This window comes from Elgaria multicarinata, chromosome 9, assembly GCF_023053635.1.
Source record: "Elgaria multicarinata webbii isolate HBS135686 ecotype San Diego chromosome 9, rElgMul1.1.pri, whole genome shotgun sequence".
Lineage (NCBI taxonomy): Eukaryota > Metazoa > Chordata > Lepidosauria > Squamata > Anguidae > Elgaria > Elgaria multicarinata.
In genome coordinates this window covers 100,904,482-100,920,053 of record NC_086179.1, presented here as the reverse complement: position 1 = coordinate 100,920,053, position 15,572 = coordinate 100,904,482, and positions in this window count along the sequence as shown.

Here is a 15,572-nt window from a genome sequence, read left to right as displayed (position 1 = left end):
GGAGGAGGCAAACTTACAAGAAATAGAGGGTGTTTCCTCCCCCACAGCCGGACCAGAGACCAGTGCGCAGTTGGAAGGGAGTCATTCCATGGAGGAGAATGCAGGTCCCGTGGAGGAGCCACGGGCCAGTCAGTTGCTTCATCTGCCTGTCGCTCCTGAGGCTGAGTCAGAGACGGAGGTGGTTCGACCACCCAGCCCCCGCGAAAGGAGACGAAGGAGAAGGGCAGAACAAATGCAGGTGGTGAGGCGAAGTATGCGCCTGCAGAAAAGGCAGGGAAAAGACGCTGAACTGTAGGAGGGGGTTGGGTCAAAAGGTGGAGGAATGAGGCACAGCTGGGATCTGGGTGGGGTAGCAAACACCTTTCGTTCTTCCGGTTGCTACTGTGCCCTGACGCCTTGCCTTGTGACTGTGACTCTGGATTGCTGACCTGGACCGGCTTGATTGACTCCGCTTGAACGTGTATCCCTGGGACTCTGGACGACTGACTCGGCTATTGATTTAGGACTGGACTGGACCTTCGCTTACTCCTGGCTCCTTGACGCCCACACCCTCTGTTTTGGTGCTTCGACCCGGACCGGTAGGCTTACGCTGCAGAACGTGCCTCTGGCTAAGAACTCTTGGACTCTGTTTAAAAGACTGGGCTGTTCTTAAAACAGCAGCAGCTCCCTCCTGCATTTTTGGCCAGAGATTTATGGCCGGGTAATTGACTATAAAACCCTAAAGCAATAAAACCATTTAGAGGAACACTTGACTTGCGGCTGGTCACTGAAAGCTTTGGCCTGGCTGAGTGTTTAGCAATTGTTTTAAATGTTAGCTGTTTTTATGTTTTTGTTTTTAAATTTTGTATATTGATTTTTAATGTTCAGTCTTTTTAATCTTTGTAAACTGCTCAGAGAGCTTCGGCTATGGGGTGGTATATAAATGTAAAAAATAAATAAATAAAATTACTAAAAAAAACCTAGGGAAAATCACTGAAACTTTTCCAGCCGAAAAGCAATAACTATTTAGTGTTAAAAGTAGCTTAGGCTGACCATATTTTAGAAACCAAAAAGGAGGACAATATGGCCGTCCTCAAGGAGACATGCCCACAAATTCACAGTACTCCTTCAGATTCTCAGTTCTCACTGTGTAAATGCTGAAGTATTGGTATATTTTAAAAATAATAGCCTCCACATCCACATCAAGTGTGTCTGCCCCCTTAATCTGGTGCTGATATACCAGAAAAGCTTTTGCAATGCATACCTCTTGGGGGATGGCATTCCAGAGTTGGGGCACTACCATGGAGAAGGTCCTGTCTTGTATCTTGGAAGTATCTGATGTACTTCCCCTAGTGAACATTGAGATGGGCCTCTCCCCCAGATCTAAGGAGAACATGATACAGGGAGAGGCATTCCTCCAGATACCCCAGTCATTTAGAGCTTTGTAGGTCAAAGCCACCACCTTGAATTCAGCCCAGAAACAAATAATATAGCTCTTTCAGGCTCAGCTGTACCTATCAGCATCCTGACAGCTGCATTTTGCACCAATTCTAGTTTTCAAATCATCTTCAAGGCCAGCCCCAAGTAAAGCATATTACAATAATCCAAATGAAAGTTACCAGAGGGCTAAACTGTGGCTAAACTGTTTTTGTCCAGGAAGCTGTATCAAGTAGAAAGGGGTGGTATATTAACTCCAAGCTCCAGCCCTCTAACCTGCATACGTTCAGTCGCTTCCGACTCTTCGTGACTTCATGGACCAGCCCACACCAGAGCTTTCTGTCGGCCGTCGCCACCCCTAGCTCCCCCAAGGTCAAGCCTGTCACCTCCAGAACATCATCCATCCATCTTGCCCTTGGTCGGCCCCTCTTCCTTTTGCCTTCCACTTTCCCTAGCATCAGCCTCTTCTCCAGGGTATCCTGTCTTCTCATTATGTGGCCAAAGTACTTCAGTTTTGCCTTTAATACCATTCCCTCAAGTGAGCAGTCTGGCTTTATTTCCTGGAGTATGGACTGGTTTGATCTTCTTGCAGTCCAAGGCACTCTCAGAATTTTCCTCCAACACCACAGTTCAAAAGCATCTATCTTCCTTCGCTCAGCTTTCCTTATGGTCCAGCTCTCGTAGCCATAGGTTACTACAGGGAATACCATTGCTTTAACTATGCGGACCTTTGTTGTCAGTGTGGTGTCTCTGCTCTTAACTATTTTATCAAGATTTGTCATTGCTCTCCTCCCAAGAAGTAAATGTCTTCTGATTTCCTGGCTGCAGTCAGCGTCTGCAGTAATCTTTGTACCCAGAAATACAAAGTCTGTCACTGCCTCCACGTTTTCTCCCTCTATTTGCCAGTTATCAATCAAGCTGGTTGCCATAATCTTGTTTTTTTTTTTTTTTTTGAGGTTTAACTGCAACCCCGCTTTTGCACTTTCTTCTTTCACCTTTGTCATAAGGCTCCTCAGCTCCTCCTCACTTTCAGCCATCAATGTGGTGTCATCTGCATATCTGAGATTGTTAATGTTTCTTCCTGCGATTTTAACTCCAGCCTTGGATTCGTCGCATGATGTGTTCTGCATACAAGTTGAATAGGTTAATTTTTGTGAACCGCCCAGAGAGCTTCGGCTATTGGGCGGTATAAAAATGTAATAAATAAATAAAATAAATAAATAAATAAATAAATAAATAGGTAAGGTGAGAGTATACAACCCTGCCGTACTCCTTTCCCAATCTTAAACCAGTCCGTTGTTCAGTGGTCTGTTCTTACCTTTGCTTCTTGTTCGTTATACAGATTCCTCAGGAGGCAGACAAGATGACTTGGTATCCCCATACCACCAAGAACTTGCCACAGTTTGTTATGATCCACACAGTCAAAGGCTTTAGAATAGTCAATAAAACAGAAATAGATGTTTTTCTGGAACTCCCTGGCTTTCTCCATTATCCAGCGGATATTGGCAATTTGGTCTCTAGTTCCTCTGCCTTTTCTAAACCCAGCTTGTACATCTGGCAATTCTCGCTCCATGAATTGCTGGAGTCTACCTTGAAGGATCTTGAGCATTACCTTACTGGCATGTGAAATAAGTGCCACTGTCCGATAGTTTGAACATTCTTTAATGTTTCCCTTTTTTGGTATGGGGATATAAGTTGATTTTTTCCAGTCTGATGGCCATTCTTGTGTTTTCCAGATTTATTTATTTAAGGATTTTTATGCCGCCATTCAGCCAAGAAAGGCTCTCACGGCGGCTTACAAAAGTATTTCTTGACAGTCCCTGCCCACAGGCTTACAATCTAAAAGACATGACACAAAAGGAAAGGGGATTGGGAGGGAGGAGGAGGAGGGGGGAAAGGAAAGCAAATTCAGGCACTACAATCTTAGTTGGAAAGTTCAGCAGTTACAGTTGACAGAAGGAGGGAGGGGGCTCTCAGCTGGAGCTGGATCCAGGCATGGTGGAGAGGTGCCTGGCTGCTGCTTCCTCCCTCACTGGTGGCCTCTCCAGAGACAGTTGACAGCAGGAGGGAGGGGGCTCTCAGCTGGAGCTGGACCAAGGCACGGTGGAGAGGTGCCTGGCTGCTGCTTCCTCCCTCACTGGTGGCCTCTGCAGAGACAGTAAGATTTGCTGGCATATGGCATGCATCACCTTGACAGCATCATCTTGCAATATTTTAAACAGTTCAGCTGGGATACCGTCGTCTCCTGCTGCCTTGTTATTAGCAATGCCTCTTAAGGGCCATTCAACCTCACTCTTCAGGATGTCTGGCTCTAACTCACTGACCACAACATCTGAGCTATCCCCAATATTATTATCCTTCCTATACAGTTCTTCCGTATATTCTTGCCACCTTTTTTTGATCTCTTCTGTTTCTGTTAGGTCCTTGCCATCTTTGTTTTTGATCATACCCATTTTTGCCTGGAATTTACCTCCGATGTTTCTAATTTTCTGGAAGAGGTTGCCACGACACAGGCTCTGAACACCAGACCCAGCCGAGGCTACTCCCTGCTCAAGCCAAGCAGCATCGCTTGATACGCCTGAGGCAAGGGATAAAAACCACCTTCCTCCAAACTATGTGGGGAAAGGGGTTTAAATTGGAGAAGGATTTAATATATATACTAATGCGCTGTGAGTTATATCTGCTTAGGTGAATGATTGTCAGAGTGGGTGCTGAATGTGTAAACTTAAGATGATAAATGCCAAACAGACACGTGGGATTTTTGTGGTAGTTTTAAAATAAACAATCAAAATTTATTTTTAAAAGTTCATAAGCTTTGTTTCAAATAACAACATTTAAAAACCTTTTTGAAACCGTCCATCCAATCCTGTCACCCTCACATTCACGCTTTCCTTTCTCTCACACAATCACTCTTGAATTTTCTTTATTATCAGTATTGAATAATATACTTCCACTACGTGCACACCACACTCTAAAGACACCACTCACTACACTGACTCTCAAATTTCCCAAAACTTAAGTACCATAAATACAGAGAGCACTACAGACTCTAAGAGTCCCTAACAAGTCTCCCTGGAAAGAACAAGAACAAGAACACACAACCCCCTCAGTCCTTCCCTTATATATCACTCCTCCCCCCTCCCAAGACATTCTAACTCCGCCCACTCAGGCCAACATTCTACAAACCACAGACTTACAAACTGCAGACATACATTTGGAATTGACTTGTGGGGTGTAACGCCACATATCCCCCCCCCTTTTTAAAAAAAAACCAGAGTATGGGACTGGTTTAATACCTGGACCTGTACATAGGGTTTGGGGAAATAAAATGGTTAAACATTTATATATACAATTAATAGCAATCACAATATATATACACATACAAACCTTTTGGAACATCAACACTAAAAGAACCACATTTTTATTAGTCCATTTCTTTTTGGCTCCCATTTTAAAAGTCCAGGAGCATCACAATGTCCACAACAAAGTCTCATGTTATTGGTGAATTGGACGATTCTTGGCGAGACAGTCCATCTGCGATGATGTTCTCCCGACCTGCCACATGCTGGATCTCCACATTGAAACTCCGGATCTGCCACGACCACTGCTACAAAAGTTGGTTGTGGCTTTTCATGGGTTGCAGCCACAACAGCGCTCGAAGATAGGCTCGCATGATGAACCGCTGTCCCTCCGCGCATGCCCCGACTCTGTCCATAGCCCACACGATGGCCAGACACTTCTCTTGGACAGCAAAACAGCCTCTTTTTCTCTCTGCTAACCCTCCGCTGGAATAGGCCACGAGATGCTCCACATCGTCCACTGTCTGCCACAGTTCTGCTCTATCTCTGACCTCCGAAGCGTCTGAGGCCAGAATAAACTTTTCTTTGATTGCTTCTAATATTCCCCCATTCACTCCATCAGCAGACGATTTAATAGGGGAATGGGCTCCAGTCTTATTTTGAACAATGCAAGGTCCTTCCCAAACAGCCTCAAACTGACTACTCTTCTTGGGAAAGAAGACCATGACTTCAATTCCTATTCTAAAGCTCTGGTCTCTAGCCTTTCCACCATACCAAGTTTTCAGCTTGGTTTGGGCCCTCAGAACATAATCCACTCCGGATTCTTTCTCTCCTTCCAATTCTCCTTCCCAGCTTCCCTCCATAATACTCAGAGGACCACACACATTCTTTCCCATCATTAGCTCAAAGGGGTAGAATCTAGGGGAGTTCTGGGGAAAGTCATTATAATCAAAAAGAAAGTAGGATAATTCGTTGTCCCAATTAAAGAAATAGTCTGCCACATAAGTCTCAATCATTGGCTCAATGGTGCCATTATATTTTTCAACTTGCCTATTTGTTTGGGGGTGGAAAGCAGTGGATATTATATGCTTGACACTGCAACACCTCCACAAACATCTCATTTCATTAAAGAACAAAACTGAGCTTTGATCTGTGCCTTCTCTAAAAACATTTGGCAAGTAATAACTAGTCATCATTCTTTTTTGGGTTTTATCTATCTCCAAGTGGCCTGCCAAAAAGGAGTCGTGATCTGATTTCAGCAGCTGGTCCTTATCTGGTATTGGTACCACAAGCTGCTTTTCAGCCCCCCAACTTCCTTGTCTCTTCTTGGGCAACCACTTTTGGTATAGGAGTCCCCGATCCCAGAAAACCTGTTCTTTCTGAGTGTTATTAAAAGAGGTTTCTTGTGCCTCAGCTTTGGATCTTAAAACTTCCAAGCTGGGATCATTTCCTGTGTTTAAAGCTAACGTGGTATCAGTTTTTGCAACAATGTTTCTTGGCTCAACAGTTCCTTCAGCTGGGTTGCTAGGCAACTGCAGAGGCATGCCCTCAGCCTCTCCAGATTCGCTACAATTGTCTGACAAGCCCTCCACTGCTGCTTGTGAGCGTGTAATAATAAACACTTTTCTACCTTCTAACCCCGTGATATCAGTACCTAGGATTAAAGGTTCTTTTTGCCAAGAATTAACACCTAAAATTCATTTCCCTGTGACTCCCCTCCATGTAACCTCCATCTCGGCTACCGGAATTTCAATTATGGGCCCTGTCACAGGTTTGATGTTAATTTTTCTGTGAGGAATAATCTCCTCCCTCCTCACAAGGTCTGCTCTAATCAGAGACAAACAAGCTCCAGTATCCAGAATAGCTTTATGCTTTTTTCCATTTATTAAAACATTTTCCCACACTAATGTGTAACACTGGGAACTTTGGGTATGTTCAGCATCTTTATTTATATCCACTCTCCTTACTGAGGTACTTTTCTCTTCCCTCAGCCTGGGACATTGTGGTCTAATATGCCCCACCAACCCACAATGATGGCATGTGAGGTCTGTATTTCCAAACATAGGTTTGGTGGTGTTTTCCGTTGGCAACTGATTTTTATTTACTTCAGCCTCCTTTTTACCCCCATTAGGTTTATACCCTGGTTTAATATTATTTTCTTTAGGAGACTTGCTGGTCATATGATAGCCTCGATTTAAGGAAAATTGATCAGCCAGGGAAGCTGCATCTTGATAAGTTTTTGGGTCTCTATCTCTCACCAGCAATCTTATCTCTTGAGGGATTTGAAAAATTAATTGATCTTTAATCATCAGATCAACTAAATCTTGTTTGGTTTTCACCTCAGCACAGGTGATCCATTTCTCAAAATTATCCGCTAATTTGTGTCCCAACTCCACAAAAGATTTGGATGACACAGCATTAAGGCTTCTAAATTTCTTCCGGAAATACTCAGGCCCATAGCGAAATCTTTTATAAACTGCTGTTTTAAATGAGGCGAAATCTAAAGCTTCCCCCACAGGAAAACTGTTATAAATTTCAGCCAGGTCTCCCTTGATCAAGTTAGGGATAAACTTCATATAATCTTGTGGCTTTACTTCCCACATCATGGCTGCCTTTTCAAAGGTATTGAAGAAAATTTGGGGGTAATAACATAAGGGGTAAAGTCTTTAGGAGATAATTTGGGAGGTCTAGCCCCTTCCTCAATTCTCCTCTGATCTTCCCGCTCAAATTTTCTCTTTTCTAAAGCAATTCATTCTAGCTCCAGCTCCCTATCTTTTTCTCTTAATCTTATTTCTACTTCACTCAGCCTTTCTTGCTGTTCTAATTCTCTCTCTTTGTTTTATTCTTTCCAATTCAAGTTGTCTATTAGCCTCCTGCTGTTTTATCTTTTCTAATTCAAGTTGTCTATCAGCTTTTCGTTGTTCTAATTTCTCCCTTTCTAGCTGAATGTATTGAGGAGACATTTCTACAGGCACTTGCCTCAGAGGATTTACCTCAGTTTCACCTGCAGCATGAACTCTGTAATATTCTATAAGAGCCCATTTCATTTCATCAACTGACTTTCCTTCAGTTGGCAAATTTAAACATTTACATCTGTCTGAAAGGGCATCTTTTTTCAACGCTAAGATATCCATTTTTATCAGACAGAGACTTAACCTTAATAAATAAAATGGTACTGGGAGTTTTCAATTGAGGTCAGGAGTGCTAAACTTGATATTTTACAGTATGTATCTCACCCCAGACAAAAATATCCTGTCAGAGAATTGTATCAGCGCAACCTCTGACTTAGGTAATATGTAACTTTCACAGCTAAGGACCTCAGAGGTGCTTTACAGTAACCACCCTCTGTCCTGTTCACAAATAAATTCCTTTTTGACTTTTGTCACTATAAATAAACCGTCTACTTCAGATCCCGACGCTGCCACCACCTTCTTATGCCACGACACAGGCTCTGAACACCAGACCTCACGTCTGCCACCACTCACTATGGGGCGACACAGGCTCTGAACACCAGACCCAGCCGAGGCTACTCCCTGCTCAAGCCAAGCAGCATCGTTTGATACACCTGAGGCAAGGGATAAAAACCACCTTCCTCCAAACTATGTGGAGAAAGGGGTTTAAATTGGAGAAGGATTTAATATATATACTAATGCGCTGTGAGTTATATCTGCTTAGGTGAATGATTGTCAGAGTGGGTGCTGAATGTGTAAACTTAAGATGATAAATGCCAAACGGACACGTGGGATTTTTGTGGTAGTTTTAAAATAAACAATCAAAATTTATTTTTAAAAGTTCATAAGCTTTGTTTCAAATAACATTTAAAAACCTTTTTGAAACCATCCATCCAATCCTGTCACCCTCACATTCACACTTGCCTTTCTCTCACACAATCACTCTTGAACTTTCTTTATTATCAGTATTGAATAATATACTTCCACTACGTGCACACCACACTCTAAAGACACCACTCACTACACTGACTCTCAAATTTCCCAAAACTTAAGTACCATAAATACAGAGAGCACTACAGACTCTAAGAGTCCCTAACAAGTCTCCCTGGAAAGAACAAGAACAAGAACACACAACCCCTTCAGTCCTTCCCTTATGATGCAAGTCTTGGAGCTGGAGTTGGTAATGGAGCCAAAGCCGGGGCATCTGGGACGGGGTAAATGGGGAATGGTATTATGAGATAATAATATGATAAGTAGTTAAGTACAGAGATCTTGCCGTTAGGGCGGGGCCCCGCCTCCCCCCTCTCCCCTAAGTTAGATAATGGCCAGAGTAATAGACTCACGGGGATATGGGGAGGGGGAAGGTAGTGGGGGGGAAGAGGGGTTGGGGGGATTAATAGGGTGGGAGGGAGGGAGATGAAGGGGGGGTTCAGGGTTTATTTTTATTTTTGTTGTATATGTTTATGAGTTGCAGAGCACACGGGATCGGAAGGAAAATCAAAAGGGTGATTATGAATAAGAATATTAAAGTATCAACGCTTAATGTTAAAGGTCTGGGGGCAGTCGTGAAAAGGAGGAGAATAGAACAAATGTTAAATAAAGAAAGATCTGATATTATTATGATGCAAGAAACACACCAAAAATTTGATGGCATAAATGAAATTCGGACAAGGTGGTCTGTTTATTATGAAAAGTCATTAGGGATGTCAAAAAAAAAATGGAGTAGCAATTTTGATTTTTAAAAAAAGTGGATTCATACTGAAAACTGTAAAAAAGGATGATAATGGTAGATATCTTATGATAAAGGGGCAAATAGAAAGTGAACAATATACATTAGTAAATGTTTATGCCCCTAATGAGAGACATAGAGAGTTTTTATGAATTTATTTAATGAAATAGAGGAGTTTAGGGAAGGATATCTTATTTTAGCTGGGGATTTTAATATGGTAATGGATAATAGAGTGGATAGATCAAACCCCACAAATGTGGAAAAAAGAAATAATATTACTATATTGAATAAACTAGTAAAAGAAAAAGATTATGTAGATTGTTGGCGTTTACTGAATGGATCGAATTCGGGATTTTCTTACTACTCCTCAGTTCATCAGACATACTCTAGAATAGATTATATAATGGTTTCAAAAGAGTTTGCAAGTAAGGTATGTAAAATGGAAATGGGGGTAATAAAGGTAACAGACCATGCATTGTTAAGTTTAGAATTTACAGTTAAAAAGAATTATAAGGAAGCGTTTAGGTGGAAACTAAACACAAAACTTTTGAAGTATAATAAGGTGGTAGAAAAAATGCAAAGAGAATTGACAGAGTCTTGGGAAATTAATGAGAAGGGAGGAACGTCAAGGGCAGTAGTTTGGGATACCATGAAGGCAGTATCAAGAGGGATGTGTATTAGAGAAATGTGTAATTTAAGAAGGCAACAAGTAGCAGAGCAGGAACAATTGGAGGAAGAGATTAAGAAAATGGAGAAAGATTATTGGCAATATAAAAATAAATATAAATTAATAGAAATACAAGCAAAGAAAAAACAATTAGAAAATTTAAATTTAGAGGAGGTTCAAAAGAATTTAATATATATGAAAAGGGAGTATTTTGAAAACAGTAATAGGAATTCTAGATTGCTTGCCAGGCTCACACAAAAAGAAAAAGCCAGGAATGGGATAGGGATTTTGAAGGATAAACAAGGGAAGTATTGTCATACAATGAAGGATAAAGTAAAGATTTTTCAGGAGTTTTATCAAGAATTGTATAAGGGAAAGGACATTCAAAAACAAAAGTTGGAAGCTTATATAGAAAAGTATATAAAGAAGAGAATAAAAATAGAGCATAAAGAGTTAATGGAAAAGGTAATAACTCAAGGAGAAGTAGAAGAAGTAATTGAGAACTTGAAGCCGGGTAAATCACCGGGGGTAGATGGTTTAGGTCCAGAATATTATAAGGTTTTTAAAAGAATTTTAGTACCAAAATTATTAAATTTGTATAATTCCATATTGGAAGGGGATAGAACGCCAGAATCATGGGAACATTCATTAATAATTTTAATACCAAAACCAGATAAAGATTTGACTGTCCCTGATTCATATAGACCTATTTCATTAATAAACCAAGATGCTAAGATTTTTTCAACTATTTTAGCAAGGCGGTTGAATAAATTTATAGAGGAATACATAGGGGAGGACCAATGTGGATTTGTGGCAGGTAGACAGATGTCTAATTTAGTGGGAAGAGTATTAAATGTAATACAGGTGATAAATAAGTCTAGGGTTAAAGTGGGAATTCTGGCATTGGATATTTTTAAGGCTTTTGATTGTTTGAGCTGGCAAGCTTTAAAGATGGTTTTAAATAAAATGGGGTTTGGAAATAAATTTAAAGCGATAATAGAACAGTTATACTCTCAAAATACAGCTGTAGTGGTAGTGAATGATGGTGTGACAGATAAGATACGACTAGCCAGAGGGACAAGGCAAGGATGTCCGCTCTCACCAGTCCTATTTGTAATGGTAATGGAATTATTGGCGAATGCAATACGAGAAGATGAGGAGATTGAAGGAATAGGTAGTATGAAAGAAATTAAATTGAATATGTTTGCAGACGACACGTTGTTGACAATAAAGAATCCAATAGAGAAGATGGGGAGAATTAAACAGCAACTGAGAGAATTTTAGGATATTACGGGGTTAAAAATAAATTGGTCTAAATCAGAATTGATGTTGTTTAATTATACTAAAAAGGAAGAGAAGGATTGGGAAGAAAAGGGAAGAGAAATGAGAGTTAAGAATCAGATTAGATATTTGGGAATAAAAATTACGCAGAAGCTAGAGAGTTTAGAGAAAGAGAATTTAAATGTGTTAAAAAAGAGATTTTAGCAAAGTTGGAAAAATATAAAAGGTTAAATTTATCTTGGTTTGGAAGAATAGCATTAATAAAAATGAAGATTTTAGCAAAGATTAATTTTGTGTTCAGGATGCTACCAATAAAAATTTCAGAATCAGAGCTAAAAAGTTGGCAAAGGATTATAAATAATTATTGTAATGGTGATAAGAAAGCAAGGGTAAATAAAAGTAAATGGTATTTGAGTCAAAAAAAGAGAGGATTGGGTCTCCCGAATATTAAATTATATTATGTAGCTAATAGATTAAGATATATAATAGTGGAGGCAATTACAGGATTAGGGGAATTAGATTGGATGGAAGAAAAAATTACGAGTAATATAGAGACTAATTTGGAAAATGTATTTTTTATGGAAGGGAAAAAAAAATGGGTGGAAAGTATAAATAACCCGCTTTTGAGGTCTCACTGGGAAATTTGGAGTAAATATAAAGGGGAGCTGCTTCCAAGCAGCTCTCCTTTGTCACCGGTAATAATGTTGAAGAATTTCCCGGAGGAATTAAAGAGTAGATTAAGTAAAGTTTTAATAGAAGAAAATAAAATGAAATTAAGGGATTGGTTAAGAGGAATGAGTACAAGAGAGGATATGGAAGAGGTTTTGAAGGATAAAAAATTAACTTGGTTAAATTATAGGCAATTAGAACAGTGGACTAAAAAGTGGGTAAGAGATAATGGAGATTGTAGAGAATTAACAAAGTTTGAGGAACTAATAGTTAAGAAAGATAATGAAAGGGAGAAAAGAACAGTGTTAAAAGGGTTGATGAGTGAAATATACAGAATATTGGTGGAGAAAGGGACGGTGGATAATTCATAGAATCATAGAATCATAGAATAGCAGAGTTGGAAGGGGCCTACAAGGCCATCGAGTCCAACCCCCTGCTCAATGCAAAAATCCACCCTAAAGCATCCCTGACAGATGGTTGTCCAGCTGCCTCTTGAATGCCTCTAGTGTGGGAGAGCCCACAACCTCCCTAGGTAGCTGATTCCACTGTCGCACTGCTCTAACAGTCAGGAAGTTTTTCCTGATGTCCAGCCGGAATCTGGCTTCCTTTAACTTGAGCCCGTTATTCCGTGTCCTGCACTCTGGGAGAATCGAGAAGAGATCCTGGCCCTCCTCTGTGTGACAACCTTTTAAGTATTTGAAGAGTGCTATCATGTCTCCCCTCAATCTTCTCTTCTCCAGGCTAAACATGCCCAGTTCTTTCAGTCTCTCTTCATAGGGCTTTGTTTCTAGACCTCTGATCATCCTCGTTGCCCTCTTCTGAACACGCTCCAGCTTGTCTGCGTCCCTCTTGAATTGTGGAGCCCAGAACTGGACGCAATACTCTAGATGAGGCCTAACCAGGGCCGAATAGAGAGGAACCAGTACCTCACGTGATTTGGAAGCTATACTTCTATTAATGCAGCCCAAAATAGCATTTGCCTTTCTTGCAGCCATATCGCACTGTTGGCTCATATTCAGCTTGTGATCTACAACAATTCCAAGATCTTTCTCATTTGTAGTATTGCTGAGCCAAGTGTCCCCCATCTTGTAACTGTGCATTTGGTTTCTATTCCCTAAATGTAGAACTTGGCATTTATCCCTATTAAATTTCATTCTGTTGTTTTCAGCCCAGCACTCCAGCCTATCAAGATCACTTTGAAGTTTGTTTCTGTCTTCCAGGGTATTAGCTATCCCACCCAATTTGGTGTCATCTGCAAATTTGATCAGCGTTCCCTGCACCTCCTCGTCCAAATCATTAATAAAATGATTCGGGTAAATAATAAAAATTCGGGTAAAATGGTTTGGGAGACAGATTTGAAGGTACAAATAGGACAACAGGGTTGGGAGGGATTATGGAAACAAAGAGCGTTGAGAAATATGTCAGTAAGAATAAAAGAGAATTATTTTAAAATTGTATGGAGGTGGTACCTGACTCCGGTTAGATTGAATAAGATAAACAATCAGCAATCAGAAAATTGTTGGAGAGGTTGTGGGGTTAAAGGAACGTATTTGCATATGTGGTGGGAATGTAACTATGTTCAGAAATTGTGGAAGATGGTGTTTTTGGAGATTGAAGAAATTGTGGAAATGAAGATAGAACGAACACCAAAAGTTGCATTGCTGTCACTATTTGAAGAAGATTTTAAATGTAAAAAGGAAATTAAGGAACTGATAACGAATTTGTTGACTGCAGCAAGATTGATTGTAGCTAGGAACTGGAAGATTCAAGGGGAATATTCTATTGAAGAATGGTATAAAGAAGTATGGGATATAGCTATTAATGATAAATTGACAAGTAATATTAAATGGAGAAGAGGTATAGCTAAATCAAATGATTTTGAAGGAATTTGGAAACAGTTCCTAATATTTGTGTTTTCTAAAGGAAGTGGGAAACCACCAGCAGAAGAAAGTATGAGATTCTGGAATCAGGAATGAGATCCCGAGGTGGGGGGTGCACTTGTATGTTAATCTTGATTATGTTATTAAGATAAGATATTATGTATTCAACATTTCAACATTATGTAGTATGTTGTTGTTGTTTTTATGTGAAATGTAAATGTGTATGTTTAAGTATTGTAGAAAAATAAAAATTTATTAAAAAAAAAAAAAAGTCCTTCCCTTATATATCACTCCTCCCCCCTCCCAAGACATTCTAACTCTGCCCACTCAGGCCAAAATTCTAAAAACCACAGACTTACAAACTGCAGGCATACCTTTGGGAATTGACTTGTGGGGTGTAAAGCCACAGAGGTCTCTTGTTCTTCCTATTCTATTGTCTTCTTCCACTTCCGCACATTGCTTGTTTAAAAATAATTCCTTATCTCTTCTGGCTAACCTCTGGAATTCTGCATTTAATTGGGCATATCTCTCCCTATCACTGTTGCTTTTTGCTTTCCTTCTTTCTTGGGCTACTTCCAGTGTCTCAGCAGACAGCCATCTTGCCTTCTTGGTTTTCTTTTTCTTTGGGACGTTTTTTGTTGCCACCTCTTGGACAATGTTGCAAACTTCTGTCCATAGTTCTTCAGGGACCTTATCTACTAAATCTAGTCCCTTAAATCTATTCTTCACTTCCACTGCATATTCATTAGGAATATTAGTGAGCTCATATCTAACTGATCTGTGGGTCTTCCCTATTCTCTTTAGTTTGATTCTAAATTGTGCAATAAGAAGTTCGTGATCTGAACTACAGTCAGCTCCAGGTCTTGTTTTTACCGTCTGTATAGATGTCCGCCACCTTTGGCTGCAAAGGATGTAGTCAATCTGATTTCGGTGTCGGCCATCTGGTGAAGTCCATGTATAAAGCCATCTTTTAGGTTGTTGGAAGAGAGTGTTTGTTATGCACACTGAGTTGTCCTGGCAAAATTCTATCAGCCTATGTCCCGCTTCATTTTGTTCTCCTAAACCATGCTTACCTATAATTTCAGATGTCATTTGACTACCCACCTTGGCATTCTAGTCTCCTGTAATGAAAATAATATCTCTTTTTGGTGTATTATCCAGTAGGTGCTGCAGATCCTCATAGAACTGATCTACTTCTGCTTCTTCAGCATCTGTGGTTGGGGCATATATTTGGATCACTGTGATGTTAAATGGCTTACCCTGAATTTGAATTGAGATCATTCTATCATTTTTTGGATTGTATCCAAGCACTGCTTTAGCCACTTTATTATTAATTATGAAGGCTACTCCATTTCTTCTGTGATGCTCTTGTCCACAGTAGTAGATCTGGTGGTGATCTGATGTGAAGTGGCCCATTCCAGTCCATTTCAGTTCACTGATACCCAATATATCTATATTTAATCTTGACATTTCACCAATAACCACATCCAATTTGCCCTGGCTCATAGATCTTACATTCCAGGTTCCTATGGTGTGTTGATCTTTAGAACATCGGATTCTTCGTTCACCACCAGCACCATCGGCCGCTAGCTGTCCTATCGGCTTTGAGCTAGCTGCGTCATCACATCTGGGGCTAGTTGAACTTATCCTCTGTTCCTCCCCAGTAGCATTTTGACCATC